The sequence below is a fragment of the Larus michahellis genome, chromosome 1 (assembly GCF_964199755.1).
Source record: "Larus michahellis chromosome 1, bLarMic1.1, whole genome shotgun sequence".
NCBI classification, from domain to species: Eukaryota; Metazoa; Chordata; class Aves; order Charadriiformes; family Laridae; genus Larus; species Larus michahellis.
The window spans coordinates 198,084,415-198,103,359 of NC_133896.1; the positions used below are offsets into that span (position 1 = coordinate 198,084,415).

General features: G+C 38.1%; 1 protein-coding gene across 7 annotated transcripts in view; it reads right to left on the bottom strand.

Moving 5' to 3' along the window:
- FRY (FRY microtubule binding protein) overlaps positions 1-18,945 on the bottom strand; it is a 251,577-nt gene that overhangs the window by 175,374 nt on the left and 57,258 nt on the right. The gene's annotated exons all lie outside the window — the stretch shown is intronic.

Below are 18,945 nucleotides of genomic sequence, written 5' to 3' on the forward strand. Positions count from 1 at the left end.
ACATAAGAAAATGAGGCAGAAACAATTCACTGCTTGTTAACCTCTCCGTATTTTCTACAAAATTTCCATATTCCTAAGGTTTTATTTCAAATAATCACAGTGTATTACTATGCGTATTTTAATGGTAATGAAGAAAAATAAGAAGAATCAGTTTCTCAAGTATTTTTTTGTTTCATACAGTTGTGGTGTCATCCTTCCAGATATTATTTCCTGGGAGTAACACTACTTCATTTCTCACTTAGTGGAATAAATTTCCTGCAGCATCTCATAATTACAGTATCTAAGCCAAAATAAGAGCTTGTCTGCTGCTGATTCTTCTAAAAACTTTGTCAGCAATTACCTTGGCACATTATTTTTAGTTTCAGTATGTGGAATATTGGATGTTTGGATTGGAAACCGAGGAGCACAAGGGTCATTGAGACAAAACTCCCATGGTTCTCACTGAAAATATGGTAAATGTCTTCTGTAAACATACCTCATCTAGAGATAAGGTTTTGTGTCCTCACTAACAGAAGGCTGTTGCAGAAACTCACTTTATAAACCTTCTTTCAATTCCTAAATGAAGTTTACACCCTTTACAACCAGTCTACACCCTCTTGTGAACATGGACTATGAGAAATGTTCAGAGTATCTCAGGTTTGATCTCACCAGCTGTCAAAGAGATCTGATCAGCTCTTCCTCCCTATGATGTTAAATATCATGATGATGATATTCATGTCATGATATTGATGTCACTCTGGGTCCCCAATGTCTTTTCTGAGAGCCCCTGTCCCCCCTATTGACAATGCCTCCTCATCGTACCATCCTGTTTTAACCAGCCCACTCCAAATTTTTACAATTAAAGTTAAATTTAATCCCAAATATGGCAAGTCCCAAGACCTAGGACTGATGAATTCCTACCATTGCACTAATTGATTTTTCGGCAGAGACAATGCCAAGTAGGTTTGGAAGTCCTTATTCATCCTCACAAAAGGTGCATGAATTCCTATGTTCAAGGATTTAAGTTAATAATTTCCCCTGTGGGTGCTACATCAAATGCTTTTCTGAAGACGACTGATATATTAATTTTATCACAATTCTCTTGTTGAAAATAAAAATATAAGGTTAATTTGCAAATACTTGTCCTTCCTAAATCTGTACTAGATTTTATCCAATTTTCAATTAAATACACACCCTTAAATATAAACTCCCACCAAATTTTGTTTTAAAGCCTTGAGTGTGGCTGAGGTCAAGCAGCCTCTCTGTTGATATAGATCATTTTTTTCCCATACATTCTGTGGCTTATATTTATGAGGCAGAATCTCTCCTTTGATAGAGTCAACAAAAATTTTATTATCCGAGCTGCAACTTCATATGCCCGCTCTTCTGTTATTATGAATGGGAAGTTATCTGATTTTGTAATGTGAATTTTAAGATCTTTGAGGTATTTTTCAACCTCATAACTGATTTTTTCTTGTTTGTATAATTCCTCCTACCTCTGTTCTTCTACAAGGCCTGATCTTCATGGAGAATAAAGGCAAGGTATTCACTTAATTAGCGGTTGTATCCTATTCTTACTCTATCTCTCATCCTCACTGGATACCGGACTCTTCCAAATCAATGTTCTTATTTCAAAATTATAAAGGATCGAGGATGTTTAACCATTTGCTTTTAATTCCTTCACATATTCTTACTCAGCAGCTGAACTTTTGATAGTGCTTAATTTAAATTGACACCCTCTAACCTCCAAGTCACAACTGTCTTCGCTAACAATGCAACGGCGACTCTTCCAATAACTCTGCAGTCCTTTTCTAGAAGAATGGTGGAGCATTCAATGAAAGGACTGGGGGATGAGTTTACAACAAACAAAAGAAAGTGATTCTTTCTTCAGGAAGCTGTAAGCTTCTGCAACATGTTGCTACTGGAGGTTGTGGAGGTAGACAGCATTAGCAGCTTCAAAATGCTGGTAATAAATACAAATTTAGGTCTATAATGATGCTAAAAGGAGTAGGCAGGAAAGTATCCCCCCTCTGACATCCCTAATACCGCAATGACTGCACTGGGGCAGATGAGAGGGATGGGCTGCAGAAAGTGGCTGTGCCTGTGTGCGCTCTTCCCAAAGAGCGTCTTCTACTGCTGCCGGCAGGAGGAGAATTCCAGGTGAGATGGGTGACTGGTGGGACCCCATGGGTGCTCTTGAGGGTCTCATGTTTCCCTCCTGGGCTGAATGAAAAGTTCAAGGTTTTGTTGGTGGGTTGGTTTTGGTGCTTTCAGGTTAAAGAAACTTCAGACATTCCCAGTAGGCGAGTACCTGATTTTTTCATTGTCACCAGTTCCTTTTATTTCTCACAGTTTGTCTTTTCAAAACTGCTGGCCTATTCTTGCTTATCCTGAATCAGCTTGTATGAACATGATCCAGTAATGTTCCTGTCACTTGTCCTTCTTGGTCTTCACCAGTTATCAAGCCTAACCAGCACAATCCCTTCTTGGCTTTGTGATCATTTGGCAAAGAAATAAATGGGCTATCACATCCAAGGATATCTGGATTTGACTACCGTAAGTAGAGTTTGTGTCTGGGATGTTAAAGTATCACCCAGTGCCTACTAGCACTTCCCTGTGGTCTGACATTAAAAAGGCTATAGCTACAGCCAGCCTTTGGTCTAGGAGTGGTACATCCCCTAGCATCATTTTACTGACTTCCTCCAAAGTGATTTGGAGCCAAAGTAATTCCATTTCATGTACAGTACTCTTCTTTTAACACTGCAGCATAACATTATTATACAATGCAGAATCTCCTGCTTTCACCTTTTAGTATTCTTTCTGAAGAACATGTTTACCTGTTGTGCACTTCCACTGGCAATATGCTGTTGTACTAAAATATCAAACAACTTAATGGATGTTGTAAAGTATATTAAAGAAAAATGCTACCATTCTTAGATTATATATTTTTGGCATTGTATGAAAGAGTTCATACAGAATACAACTTCTTCATTATGCTTCCTGATCTCACAATTGTCCTAAGGAGAGGTACAGACTACGGAACTGCTTTCAGTCCACGGAGTCTAATGAGCTACAAGAGGAAAAACTGCCCCACTACTTTAATACGGGCGTTCGCAGCACAGTATTCAATACTATTGTTAAAGTTTACTTCAGGGTTTATACTCCTTCATTATCAGTTCTGCTTTAGAAAATACCACCCAGAACATACATGCCTCCAAATTTAACTTTTGCTCTAACAACTTCTTTAAAATTAAAAGTATAACCAATTAAAATCTAATACCTGTCATTAAATAATCATAAAATATTTTTAAAAAACTTTTAAATGCTAAACAATTTAAATATTTGCCAGTCTAAATTTGCTAAAATAGGACATCCTCCAGATAATATCAAGGTTTTGCTCACATATTGGAAATGCTCCTAAAACAGGTATAACACATTGAAATGGCAGAAATAGCAGCATTCTAACCTAGTGCTCTGAACGTATTTTAGGGAGGCTGACAAGACTAAGAAGTTTTGAAGGTATACAATTTCCACTTTAATTCTTGTCAACTTTATGATATTTAGAATTTAATTACATATTTCAGGTTGTGAAAGATTGTATGCATAGGCATACAAAATCTGTCAGTGTAAGATTTCTGATGATGGATATTAGTATCTTACATATTTATGAATACCGGGGGCTTTTTTTATGATATTGCTACATGGGAGTTTACAATAAATTAATGAGAATGTAACATTTTTTTCACCATAAGAAATCATAGATCCATAATGCAAGGGTTTTCATGGGTCTACCAAGATGAAGCACCTGCCAATTTACCATGATAATAGAAGAACTGTTTCAATTATAAACATTTCTCTGTAACTCGAACTCCACGTTTGTGATGTGTAGTGCACCTTCTATTCTCTCATCTTCTTTGTGAGATCAGAGGTAGCACATATCCAGGAGCCTTGGGTACTTGGCTTATACCGTTCTCTGGCTGAACAAAGTCTGTGGAGTTTCCATGCCCCAATTTTGGACAAAACAAGTTGGCAGAAGCTGTTCGTCAGCACAGTCAGAAGTGTTCTTGTGAGCAGAACGCTGCATGAACAGCTATTTTCATTGCAAAATATCTGAAAAATAGCTTTCCAAAACTTTCACTCATTGAAAGAAAAAGAATAACAAAAATACATAACCCTGGAGGTATTCTCGGTATCTGTCTTGAGGCATCCAGCTTAGATGCCTGTGCTGGGAGGTGAGTGCCTCCAGCATGACTCAAGAGTTCCCGTACAGAGCACAATTATTTTGCAAAGCACCCTATTTCTCTTCACTGTCTACACATGATACTTAGAATAGAATCATAGAATCATTTAGGTTGGAAAAGACCCTTGGGATCATCGAGTCCAACCATCAAAGTTACTTAGAGTAACTACTTTTGTAAATCAGGTACTTTATTTAGATTCTTAATATTTGGTAGCATAGGTACCCATTTTATTTACGTTTTTAGCGACTACTATTTATAACAGTCACACAGGCACTTTAGTCCCCTACCTTCTGAGTGATGCTTGCAGGAATCCTTAAAAAAGCATAAGAAGATATGAATATAGCACTGTCCTTGCACAATCTTTCAGGGCTCATTTTAGCTTGGTATGAAAGGACGTATTTGGTTTTTGCAATCTGAACTCTCCAGAATCTCTGGCTAAATGCAAAGAGTAGCTGAAGGCCTCTACGGAATGACAACAGTAACAAAGCAAGTATAAATGATAGACGCAAATTTTGTACATGTAATTTCTTTCCTAGTGCACACACACTGATTGTCTTCTAGTTGCAAAAACCATTACGTAGAACAGCGTGTTCTGTATTTGTTGCTAACAGAATGGGTTCTCTTGACTTACATAGCAGGTGATTATATTTTTGATCTCTAAGGACTTTTATTCAAACTCCATCAATAAACCACAGTGAATTGTATTTATGAGTGCTAATAGTACAAAGCCTTTCCTTGGTCTGCAGTGATACATCTTTATAACCCAGTCTCTGCTACAGCGTCATCCTGCAAGATAGGAGCACTTCAGCCCTAATCTAGCAAAAAAATTAAGCAAAACACAGCTTTTTATTTGCCCAGTTTGTGCTCAGTACCTTGCTTTCGTCTTTGCTAGGTGTCAATCATTCTGCTACTGCCCAGCTCCCCACAGCTTCCAGGTGGTGATGTAGACACAGATCCCAAAGCCAAAAGTAGCTTTACTGAACTGCTGGAAATTTAACATGGTTTTTGATTTTTCTATGGCTTCACCAAGCCATACAGCCTTTCCTTCTTAATTTGGGTCAAATGCTATGTCCTTTTAGCCAGATAGTGCTGTATACTGAATTACACCCGTGTCTCTGATTTGCATGGAATCAGCTTGGATTTACGCGGTTACAGTTTGTATACAAGTTTGGCCGTCTGGAGTTTTTCCTCTAAGGAGTAAGTAAGGGCTGCTTATTAGGGTCTCTGTGGTTTTGATATGATCTCGTCCTTTGGGACAAAATAAAGCAGCCTACAAAGAATGATTCCCAGATCAATTTGATTCCAATGCAGACCACACCTAACAGATGAAACAAAAAGGCTCTATTACATTATTATATCCTGGGATATAATGTATTGCATTAATGATTTCTCATTCCCTTCTTTAATAAAACTGCTTGAAACCTCTTTATGTTCTACTCTTGAAAGACTGCGCTGGCTTTCAGATGGATATTGGTCATAGTCAAATGGTATTCGGGTGCCTAAATGGAGGTGTCTAGTGTGACTGTAGACACCCTAAGGTATGTGAGCAATTCACGGAGCCTGGCAGATATGACTTAAAACCTACATTGGATCTTCTGAAGCAGTTGGAGGCTTTCTGCTCGACACGTATGCTTAGGTATTTGATTTGCTCCATTTGGTTTCAGGAGGCAAAAAAGAAACAATGAAAAAACCGATAGGTTTTTGTATTATTTGTGCAGTGACAAGTCCATGTGTAAGCAAGCAACAAAAAAGGAATAATATTTTTACATTTAAGCAGAAAAAAACCCCAGTATTTGTATGTAATGAGTTTATTTTCTTCAACTTGGCATTTGTTGAGTTTATGTACTTCTTTCCTTACATTAAAATATTTACAAGCCTTTTATTTTGCTTTTCTTATTACAGCTTGCATAACACAAAGCAATTCAAGCCAAACATTAACAAAGCGGCTTGTACACATGCTTTACTAATGTCCTCTGTTAAAATGAAATGAAAATTGTTATCTAAATCAACTGAACTCTTATGTACCTATAAAGTCCCATGATTTAACAAAGTAAAATAAACATCTTACTAGCGTCTGAATTAAAAGTACAGAGTGACAGAAAGCACTGCACAAAATAAGATTTCATTAAGCAAGCCTGATTTAATGTGATAAGCTCTAAATAAAGGAACCGAAATCTTCCTTAGTTTATGTCTCACTAGTTTTGCTGCACCATTTTGTTTTGCCGTGTGTTTGTAACTGACTGTTAAGATATTGCCACCTAGTGATGAAAAGCAAAACAAGCAGAAGCAGTAGAACAGTAAATAATGCATAGGGAATACCTGTTTACATTGCAAACTGTCTCAGCATGGAAGATAGGACCATGGAAATAAAGGACGTGTCTGTATTTCCGGAGAAAGGGTATCAGGCAATTTGGGTAGAATCATATAAAATATTTTAAGAGAAGCTTCATTTGGGATTATTCATGTATCACCCAACTCCCATCCTCGGCTTGTTCGGTGAATTCATAAGAGTAATTAAATAGGTCGTAAGGGGGTTGTGACTCATCTATAAATAACAAAGGGTAACTACCTATTAGGCATTTTGTGGAGGATTTGTTATTTAATGTTGGAATTCTGCCTTCAAGATTCAAAGTACTATTATCCTTCCCATGACTTTGTTTTGGAGCTGTCAAACTGAGATGTCCTCCTAGGACTATACCATTTGCCTGTAAGTTTCTCCCAAGCAGAACAGCCTCTGGAAATGTCAGCCAGTCGGGAACAAACTTCATTTTCCCAGACCTACCATACGCATGTGAAAAATACACCATCCCATAAGTCAATTTGAAATCTGCACCACTATCTCTGGGGCACAGACTCAGGCAACACTGACAGGAGAAATACTGCTGTGCATGAAAAATGCAGTCTGCGTCCTGCAGGCACAACCTACAGACATCAGCAGGCATGAAGAATAAGTCAAGTAGTATTTTCTTCCTGCTCTTCACCTTAGTTTTCAGGCACCATCCCTAAACAAGCTGTTTTCCATTATTAGCATCCTATAAATTTATTTCCTTCACAATTTCGTTACAAACCCTTGTCTATATTTTAGATAAAATCCCGTAACATACTCTCCAAACATCCCAGCATGACATAACTTGTCAGAACTTCCTTAGAGCAGGAAATTTCCAAACAGCCATTGACGGCACCTCTAATTTTGGGTGCCTGTTTCAGGGACAAGATTAGTAACTGCACCCCACCCACTCACTCAAAGTATAATTTGCATTAGGTAATTTATGCCCAAGAGACTGGTACCAGGTCACACAGAGCCTGGGAAGGAGGGAACACGAGGGTTGTGGCTGTCCCTTTTTTCCTCAAGTTACGAAATTTCATTGCACAATGCTCAGACCAAACCCCTGAATACTCAAAAATGTAGGGTTGTAATCAGGGACTCTTCCGACTCCCATCTGCAATGTAGCTGTATCTCAAATACATTTACAGATATACCTTCTTTCTCTTAATTCTGCCCCAGCGGTTCTTAAAGCTTTCCCTGACTTTAAATAAAGATGCTCTTGTGAAAAGCTACTTGCTTACTTGTTCTTTTTTTTAAACTTTCCTTTCCATTCTCTAGTTTTCTCTTAAATTATTAATACTTCTTCCTTTCTGGCTGACCTATTTGGATACTCACACCTCAACGTTTTCATTACTCTGTAGCAAGGTATCCTTCTGCTTATATCCCTTTTCTCCACTAGCAACATCAGCCTTAGAAGAGAAGACGTTTTTTTACGTCCCCCATAAAATGAGAATTAAAATGTTGGGAGGTTTCCAACCAACTTCCATCTACTGCAGATCAAGATGAGATGGACATGGGATCAGACTGTACTACATTTGCTGCCCCTTACACCTTCCTATCAGGTATCGTGCTCTGCCTGCTATCGGAGAGAGGTCATCAGACCAGCCAGGCATCAGGTCTGAGCTGGCACACAGGAGCCCGTGTAACGTGAATGCCTCCACAGTTCCCTCAGATGGGTCTTATGCATACAGCGTCCACTCTGAATTATTCCAAAAACTGCTACCTCTTGCAACACCCATGTAAGAATGACCCTGCTGAAACAGAGAAACTGAGTGCCATCAGGATTAGCTGACCTTAGATAACTAAAAACAATTTTTACCACTTTTTCAAATGATGAAGAAGTATCAAATTGGATGTATCGCTTCATCATCTTTCCCCACTTCCCTGACACGTACTGCCACATCCCTTCTCAAACAAGACTGTACACCCTCCAGAGGAGGACTCAGGCCCTTGCTGTGAGCGCAGCGCTTGGTATAGCTGGAGCCCTGGCTCATTACGGGATAAGGAGCTTTTTTTCTCATTTTACTCAGAAGTGCGTATGGAAAGATCCACAGTTCAGGTTCAGGTAGCCCAGACTAGTGTTATCTCCAGTTAGACCAGGGACCCATTGACTCGTCTGGATAACATCTACAACTTCTAAAACTTCTTTTTTGTTTCAAGGTGGAAAGAAGTAATGCTTCAAAAATCAGGATTACCTAAGAAGTCATGCCAGGAGGTAGACAAAAAATAATATTTTTCTTTCCCTGACTGCAGTTTATAAACAGGGCATGCACACGGAGTTCTCAGCTCACTTGATACCTTTAATAGCTAGGCTGTCAATCACCATGCCCTTCATCCTTTTGAAAATATTTCTGTACATCCAAAGTAAACATAAATAGCTATCAGCAAAAATCTTTATGACTCAAACCACTGGCTGTTTTACAGCAACTTTATAAAAATGACTGCAGTGAGGTAGTGTCAGGAGAAATCAGGCCATATGATTTTACAGCGAAATTTCTGTTTCCCATGGTTGTTTTTGCCTTGTGTTCCTCCTCATTATGTGCAGACAACCCTTCGGTTACAGTTTCTGCCTTAGTGCTCTCCTATTACTACTCAAACTTATTTTCTCCGTTCTTCAAAGAACTGATGCCAGTTAACCATCTCAATCCTAATCAGTTGTTGAAGGGAAAGTGTCTTGTTTTATGTAGGTTTGAAATCCATTTCCATATAATGCTCCTAGGCAAGTGCTGGTGAGACACAGCATACGGGGTTCACTATCTAATACCCTTACTTGCACAACGGCGTGCTTAGATGCTGGCTAAATAGGAGGTAACACTTTGGTTTAAAAAAAATAAATCACTGGTCTTACATAAGAACACTTGCAAAATCTTTTCCATGTTTTTTAAAGCATAGGGAAGCAAAACTTTTTTTTTTTTCTTAATTAAAAAATTATCTGTAAGGATGTATTGTTTCACCTTTTGGAGTAACCTGTGGCAGGAAAAATCTTAATTTCAGAGAGAGAGTTTTTCTTAGCTGTTTTTTTTTTTTCCCCTCAACATAGTACTCTAACTGATGAGCACTTGTGTGGGGGCTCTCCCTTGCTGTGGTGAAGGTTTTCCAACAGCAACTCTTCCATCTGGGCACAGGCAATAGATTAATAGAGCTCCAGCATCCTCCGACTTGCTGCTTCCCTACAGAAGCACCAGTGTGCTCACAGAGGTCAGGCCAAGTATACACACAGTCTTTGTAACTGGGTCTGTTACATCCTTCAGAGTCCATCCCTTCCTGCTAACCTAAAAAACAACTTTGTTTTCTGAGAGCTACGAGGTCTAACACAGCTCCCTGCTTATGTTGGAAAAAGGCAAATGGCCTTCTTCCTGTTTGAGAGGGTAATGTTACTCAAGGTTTCTCTCATGCTACATTTGAATAGAAATTGCAATTTAGTGAAAAAAAATGTACAAAACAAAACTTAAAGTCTACTTTTTATTAACTAAAAGAAAAAAACACTATTTTGGGCTTAGTACCCAAGGAAGAAAGCACAAAAAGGTGTCATATATAAAATGGAATGATTTCCTAGTAAAGACAGCAATAATTATAGTTACTTTAACTACTCTTAAAATGATTAATGATTTTGAGTCACCACAGGCTAAATTTTCAAAGGTATTGGGCTCCTGAAATATCTAACAGTTGCTTTGTAGATTATTAAGTGCCTAGTCTGGTTATGTAGTACTTGTTTGTCCACTGCATCATTAAAGATTTTGAAAATCTAAACTCATTTTATTTAAAGTTATTAAAATGAGTAGATATCATCCTTTCCCGTGTTTTTTCTTTCACTGGGTCAGAAGAGGAAAATAGGTTCTTTCTTTTTCATCTCTGGATTGGCTTCTCGGCTGTGAAATGAAATCTAAAATAAAGGACATATAACTGAAAACAATCCACTGACACAGAATACTTTTATTTGAGTATTTGAATATGATGCTTAGATCTGGTGAAAATCCAGTTCACTTTTATAACAATGTATTTCAAAAGAGAATGGTGATCATAAAAAATAACAACTGGGGTTCACCTGCTTTGAAATCGTGCAGCAGAGCTGCAAGCAGCACTGGGCTGCGGTTCTGGATGTGGAACTTGAGCATCTACTTGGTCGGGTACTGGTGCTCAGAGACACCGTATCCTCCCGACTCACACGGGGCACTAACACATGAACCTCGCCTGAACTCTTCCGCAGATCAAGGCAGGTCATCGGTAGCTACTGACTAATTCAGTGAACTAAAAATATACCATCAGCACAGACAGAATCCTTTATAAAATGGAAACTTCTCCGATAATATAAAGATGGTTCTTCCTCTTCTGATAATACGACAGATTTGACCCAGGGCGTCTTTTCATGTTTGACTTAAGCTAATCTAAGATTGTGCTACTGTTGGAAAAGCTGTGAAGTTCTTCCTTCCTCTCCTTTTCCCCCTCTAATTTCCATCTGGTCTCCTTACGGTGGCACTTGTTAGGAGCTTAAATTTGAGGGTGGCGTGTGTGTGTTTTTGGGAATACCGTTGGAGCTTCAGTGTTACCTTCAGTTGATGAATGAGGTTATGAGTCTCCCCACAGAGGCACACGATCACTATGGTCAACACAAGGGAGGTTCCATGGGTGTTGAAGTGGGAAAAAGAAGCAAAGGAAAAGGTTTCTAAATTGAAAAAAGAATGTTTTAAAAAATCAGAGGTATACTTTTCATAGGTATTACATGGTTAAATAGCTTTCCTAACTGCTCATATACATTTAAAAATGCCTATAACAGACACTGTATTTTATAGAAAGAACATTCTTCTAAGCCACTTTTCTGGTTGAGCCGTCAGTTGGCTGTTGGAGGAACAGATACATTCTAGGTCTAATTGCAAGAAGCACGTCCAGACAATGAGCTTGAAGATTTTAAAAGCCAGAATGGCCAGTGATAATCAGTCTGATCTCCTGCATAGTTCAGGCCAGAGAATTTCGTTATTTCTGGTCCATGTACAGTAATTCAGAGTAGCCAGACAAAGCAGAAAAACTTTCTGTCAGAGCTATTACAAGTAATGCTAGATCCAGGTTAAACTATTTGCAAATGCTAAAACAGGCACTTATGGAGTCAGCTCCGGTCTATGAGACACAAACATAACATCTTACATATACTTACATACACAACACTATTAAGTCTCAATAATATACAATTAGATGAAAATAATTAATCTCAGATATCCATCTATGTGGACAACAGGCTGTACACTATTATTAAAAAGCAATTACTGCAACTCATATTCGTTTCTGTGAGGTGTCATCAGCAGATTACGATATTGAGCTTATAAAGAACCCTACATTGCCTACTCCATATATGACACAGAAAAACAGATTGAAAATGGCATAAAGAGAAAAATAAAGAAATTTTATTCATAAAATACATAAAGAATCTTAAAACAAAATCCACTCATTTTGGTTCTGGGGTATGGGAATATAAATACAAATTTACAGGGTTTTGGTGCAGCTTTCTTTCCTGGGATAAACACTGGCGGCAGAACAGCCCACGCACACGGCTCTGCCAGCAGGGAGAACCCAGCTAATGAAATGTAGAGGAAAGGAAGGCCAGCTCCAGAGAAAAAGGGAGCATACCTATCTAAAAGATTCTCTATAATCAGTTTCAGTTCCTCAGTGGACACACAGCTGGCAATCTGTACCTAAAGTGAATTTGGACTGCAGAATAGAAAGTCTGGTGATCATAAAAAAAAACAACTATGAATTAAATATCTCAGATATGTTTTACTTATCAGTATATATGCACTTACATATTACTCCCTTTTAATGTGTTTCTCTGGGGAGGTGGAAAGGAGCTTCCATGCAGCAACCTTCTCCTTTCAAATTCATCTTAAACACGGAACAATCCAAAGGTCTTTACAAAGAAGCATACTTATAATGCATGAAATGAAAAGAATGTGCATTCAGCACCTGATTGATGCAATGAAATAGTGCTGAGCATGCTAAAGAGTATTAATTTGAACTGAAGATAGTTAAGTGAACATAGGTGTGATTCATATTGTCAATACTCGTAATTAATTTATTCCTTTTTCACAATGGTTTGTTTGCATCAAGGTCATCCACAAAAAGATTTCTGAAAGAAATTTATTTTGCCCTTCACAAAACAATAAAGCCTTCAAACAGACAAAATCCCTAACTCTGTGAAAGGTCATTCTAGACTGCAATGTCTTGGTGTCTTCTGAAATTTAGAGGATATCTTCATAACAGGGACATACTGTGCTGTTGTTCATATCGTGCACGTATTACACAGATTCAGTATAGTCAAATACAGAACACCATCTGTGACATTCATTTCTTCTAGAGTTGCCCTAAACAGGAGCAACAAATGAAAGAAGACAGCACCAGCCCTTCAGTTCTGGGGAAAACCTCACTTGAAGCCAACTGATGATACAACATTGCACCAGAATACTGGTAATTCGTTGTTAACACATGATTGTCTTTTAAGCTCTTGAGTAAATACTATGCATGTAATGTTTTGTATTTTAGTGTTTTAGAGCATTCCGCTAGACATGAATGGATGGGGATGTAAGATAAGGGATTTAGTGGGGCTTTTTTTAACAATAAGGGGAAATAAGGATGTTATACTGTATACTTAACATGCCAGGATACCCATAACAAGTTAGTTAAAGCAGTTCAGAGCTCACAGAGTGGAAAACAGGACTATGGCAACTGGCATCAATGCCAGTGACAGTCTCTATCTTCTGCAGGTGAGGCACCTCAGCATGCCACCCTGGTTGGCGATAAAGTGCAGGGTAAGTTTCACAGCATTGATGGAATACCAAAAAAATTGTTTAAAGAGGCACTTCATGTTCAAGGTGTCTGAATTTTCTGTTAGTAAACATAATGCTGGAGTTTTTAGAAGAATCAACAATGTTTTATTAAAAATAAAGTGACATAAATGTTCATGAATATGGACAAACATTGTAACTAATAATTATTAAAAAACACAAGAGTAACTTATGACCAAGAGGCACACAAGCCCCATGCTTTACTATTTTAAAACCTGAGGTTTCAGAAATAATCATGTCATAATTTTGAGAGCTTGGCTTATAAATCACCAATGCAGGGCCAAACAACATTGTTTGCACAGAAGAAACACTTGGTGATATCAATCTATGAAAGAATGGAAGCAATTCACCCCTTCACTCTCTTCCTGAACGTCTGTACGTGGTCCCTTGCTTGGCTGGAAGGGAGAAGCTAAAAGCAGAGTAGAAGTGGGACTTACTTGTCTTAATACAGATGTTTACAATATATCCCCATTTTGGCTACTCAGCTTGGATGTCTTCTAGTCAATATAAAGAAATAAGAGCTGATTCATCCCATTTTAATACTGACGTCTACAACAGATCACAGGGATTAAACTCCAGTAATACCTGTTTCTCTCCAACAACTGTAAAGGGAGCTTGAAGTGACTAGCTTAGGTATGGACATCTATTCAGCAAATGTCTGAGTTTGGAAAGATGACACTCTGGTTGTCCAGATCAGAAAACATCCTAGTTAAAACCCCCAAAATAGTGATGCTGGCTTTCTCCACAGGCTGTTCCTCTCTTGGGACTAGTAAGCGTCTTAAGATGCAAAGCCACCAGCAGAGCACAAAGCCATTTCTTACCATCTTTAGCTTGAAGCACAATTAATTTATTTCTATTTATACATATAGACTATTTATTTCCATAAAAAACTGTTTTAAATACTAAATTTAGCCACCTATACCTAAAATCAGGATGAAAGCGAAAATCTGAAACTACCTAATAAACAGGATGATAAAACTGTTGAAGGAACTGCACCTGTTCCTTCTAGACCTCTACTGTGAGAATGGAGCAATGCTACTACACATGGAAGCTCCTTCTGCTGTTCCTCCCGCAACTATCAGGAGAGGAGGAAAGCAAAGGAGATGAGAAAAGGTGTCTGCAACTCCTGCAACAACTGGCATTACCTACAGGCAACACACAGTGAAGTTTAATGTAGGTCTATAGGATTACTTGACAGTTTTACCATTTATCTTTCACAAAAAGCAAAAAAAAAGTAGATGATGTTTTCTGGCAATATTTAGTGGGGAAGACTGCCAATAAAAGAATCAGGAAAGGACTAAACAATTACAATAATCATGGAATGTAGAGTAAGAGAATTGGTATGATTTTCAATAATACAGAGTGGATTCTGAACAAAGTACTTGTAGAAGTAGTAGGCGAAATATTGAACAAAACTGTGGTAAAATCTTAATAACTTGACTTTTCCTTTTGTTGAGCTTCATGAGATTCCTGTTAAACGTTACTGGCCCCAGCATTGACCCCTGGGCTATGCTATTAGCGACTGAGGTCCATCTACCCTTCGTGCTGCTATTCACAACCTGGTCAGCCTGGCGGCTCGGCTTTCAACCCACCTCACTGTCCATTCATCTAGTTTGTATTTCATCATTTTCTCTAAGAGGATGTTGTAGGAGATATTGTCAAAAGCCTTTCTAAAGCTGAGACAAACAGCATCCTTTGCTCTCCCATCATCCACCGAGCCAGTTATCTTGTTTTAGAAGGCTGTTGAGTTGGTAGTGCAAGATCTCCCCTTCATACAAACATGCTGACTGCTCCCAATCATCTACTTCTCTTATGTTTGGAAATGGGTTATAGGATTATTTGCTCCATCAGTTTCCCAGGGATTATGGTGAGGGTGACCAGCCAGTAGTTCTCTGGATCCTCTTTCTTGCCCTTCTGGAAGAAAGGAGTCATATTTGCTCTCTTCCACGCGTCAGAAACCTCCCCCAGTTGCCATGAGCTTTGAAAGACTATCAGGATTGGCCTGACAGTGACATCAGACACCTTCCTCGGCACTTGTGGTTGCATCCTATCAGGTCGCATGGACTCATGTATGTCCAGTTTGTTTAAAATGTTCCCTAACCTGTTATCCCTGTACCAAGGGTAAGTCTGCCTTAGTTCAGGCCTTCCTACCAGTCTCTGGGACCTGGGATTCTTGAAGGCTTCCTGAAGGTAAAGACTGAGGCAAAGAAGGCATTTTCCACCTCCATCACCATCACTCTTCCTGCTGCTGAGTGAAGTTTACACAGTCACCAAGACCTCTTTCAGGATGGGCTTTCAAGTTGGAGGAATCAAAATATAACAATAGATTATGCAGAAGTATTCTTAACCCTGAAACCAGATAAAGGACAAACTGTACCACTACTCTTACATAAGGGTCCCATAACATTTAATATGACATATCTAAACTTGACTTACATTATTACTAGCTTCTAAAGAGAACTGCTGATTTTCTAGTTCCAGAATGGATTTAGAATTGGACTTCTACAGATATGGTTTGTTTATCCTAAATCCACTTGGCAGAAAATGAAATACATTTCAGAACCTGAAATTCCATGTTGAGAGTTTAATTGAGGTTCTGGTATTCTGCTTTTCTTGTTATCATTCTTTCACCATGGCATCTTTGTGTGAAAGAAAAACCTCTGCTGCAGATCAGACTTTTTACTTCGGAGTAGAGCCTCAGCATTTAGTGGAAATCTAATGCTTGAATGATTGTCCATACATGAGATGTCCGTGATAAGTCTAAAAAAGTCCTCTCAGAAGTACTTAGAGGTGACTCATTAAACAAACTGGTAATAAGTTTTAATGACCTTTATATTGATTAAAATGATGTCTTGCTGGGCAGACTAGCCATTCTACTACGTTAGACCACGAATTCCATGCCTATATTAATACTTGGGGCTGTTCGCTGGCCACAAGACCAGACGGCACGAAACAGTCTACACACACACAGTAAAACATTATCTAAATGCTGGTGGCAACATCCAGCTCCCTCTTGATTCCTCAGCTCTTACCAACTTCCGAATTATGCCTGAGAGTTTTAGGGGAGGGGAGGCTGCAGGTTGGGCAAGGCAAAATGGGGAAGAAAGGGAGCAGTTTTGCTAGAGAGGGATTTCTCTGACTTGCATACGAGGAACCAGAGACAACAGACGGGCTGGCAAGAGATTGACTTGTTTAAAGATCCCAAACAAAGTAGGAAATACAGGACAACTGAGGTTACAGTAAGAAAGACAACACTTGTTGATTGCCTCTCTCCTTACCAATAGGCAGACTAAATTATTTTGCCAACCTTTATTGTTTGCACCACAGATTACCCCAGAAAAGGTTTATTAGGAAGAGCAGTTAATTGACAACAAAGTGAGCATGGGGATGCACAGTAACGTGTTGTAGAACTAAAGCACGTTGCCAATACAGCCACCATGAAATTGCAGAAACAATAACTCCAAAGATACAGAGCAAAACCCCACAGAAAGTCATACCCTCATGCAGATCTAAACCAAAAAAATAAATAAAATCCCCACTACACAGCCAGGTCTTTGGAATAGGAGCCACTAGATTGTATCACACACAATATACACAACTTCTCTACTGAAAATTTTTCCTGACAACAGTAAGGTTTTCCAGTAATGGATGGGAAAATTTTCTTATTTAAGAAATTTTAAAATTAAGTGCAACTTAAGTATATGATTAAAAAGCATGAGCAGACATTTGTTGGGTCTTCAAAATTGTATCTGATCGTAAAACTGCATTCCAACATTGTGTAGCAGCTAGAGGATGTATATCCTGTGCAAGAAGAATATAAACTGATCTCATCTTGTGAAGCACTGTGCAATTTCAACTTCACAGAAAACACGAATATAATAAAGAATGTCCTGAGCACCTCGAGTCAAGTTTCTAATTTAAGATCCAATCCCCAAAATTCATAAAATTCACATCCCAAATTAATAACTCTTAATTAGTAGCAATAAAGAAAATTTCTATGAGAGATATAGTTGATGAAATTTGTTCTTTATGAAAATTTAAATATATGAACTTAGTATCTATCTGCTTACAGCTGGTTTATCAGAAGTGCCATAAAGAATTCATTTCACTATCAGGGCATCTTTCATCATGAGAAGCAGTACAAAAAAAATCTTCCAGCTACCTCGAGTTGTGTTCAAAGAGTTTTCATTAGGTAGTCTTTTGTAATTAAGATGAATTTTATTATCTACACCTGCCTTCAGGCAAAACAGTCTCTGAACCTAAACAGATTAATAAAATACTGACTTTTTAAAAATTCTTACTGAAATTAAGTAAGTATTTTCAGAAACTCCTGAACTTTTTGCTGTGATTGTTTAAATTCAGGTACAGTACGACAGCAAAGAAATTAAAATGAATAAAACATTGAGATTCTTTATTTCAGAGATTCCAAGATTATCAGGTGATTTAACTTGGATACAGTATGCTCCTATTAAATGTGTAAGGCTAGGTGAAGTATATATAGCTGAAAGGAAAATAATTATCCACCAAATGCACCCGAGAAGTCTACAAAAGTACCTTCCAGTAAACAAGCACTATAGAAGAAATATACTTTGAGTTATTTATATGCAGTCCATAGACCCATCTGACTGTCAAGAGAACACACTTCAATGTCATTAACTACATTAGCTTATGTGAAGATTGCACTTCAGAAGAGGAACAAAATATACATCAGGAAGAAGGCTGAATCAAAGCCATTATGATAACCTTTAAGTCTAATTCTTTTAAAACATTTTGCTTGGCTGATAAGCTTTTGATTACAGCATTTGCACCACTATAAGATTTTAAAAGTAATGTATTTCGTGTCATGAAATGATATGTAGTTCTCAACCCCATGAAAAAAATATTGTAGACAAGCTTTCCAATCCACTAGCACAAAAATAACTCTTTATGGGACAAATATGGGCATATTTTTATGGTGAGCCTGCCCTTTAAGGTGCATCTTAAATCAGATAGAGAAAATAAAAGATTCTATGGTTTCATGATGGCCAGAGAACGTTTTACTGTAAAATAATGTCAACAAACCCTCATGGATATACTGCACATGAACTGTAGTTAAGGCTACTACCACTTGATGTAAAAAGCGACTGGCTTGTTCTCAAGTCTTTTAAACCATTTTTGTATGTTTCTTATTTTGCTAACACTTCTTAGGACTCTGATTTTAAAATTCAATACATTTCATATTAACATACTTAACATACTTTTTTGGAGATACAACCAATGTTGAATATTAATTCAATGCTGCTTCTTGAAAATTACATAAACGTACAGAAGAAAGAGCCTGTTACATTTCCCAGAAGGCGAGCACTCAGCACAAGTTTTAAGATTTCACTGTACACTTTAATCATTATCCTCTAGATAGGACATATCAGAGAGCCAAAGGGTCAAAGTGGCAAACTATGTTACTAAACCAGATTCTTTATCACATGCCATTTCTACGGCAGCAGGCACAGAAACTTGTGCTGAAATCAGGAAGCAAGTGCTGTAATTGCTTCACAAGGCCTTTCAGCACAGTGAAGTCTGTAAACCCTTA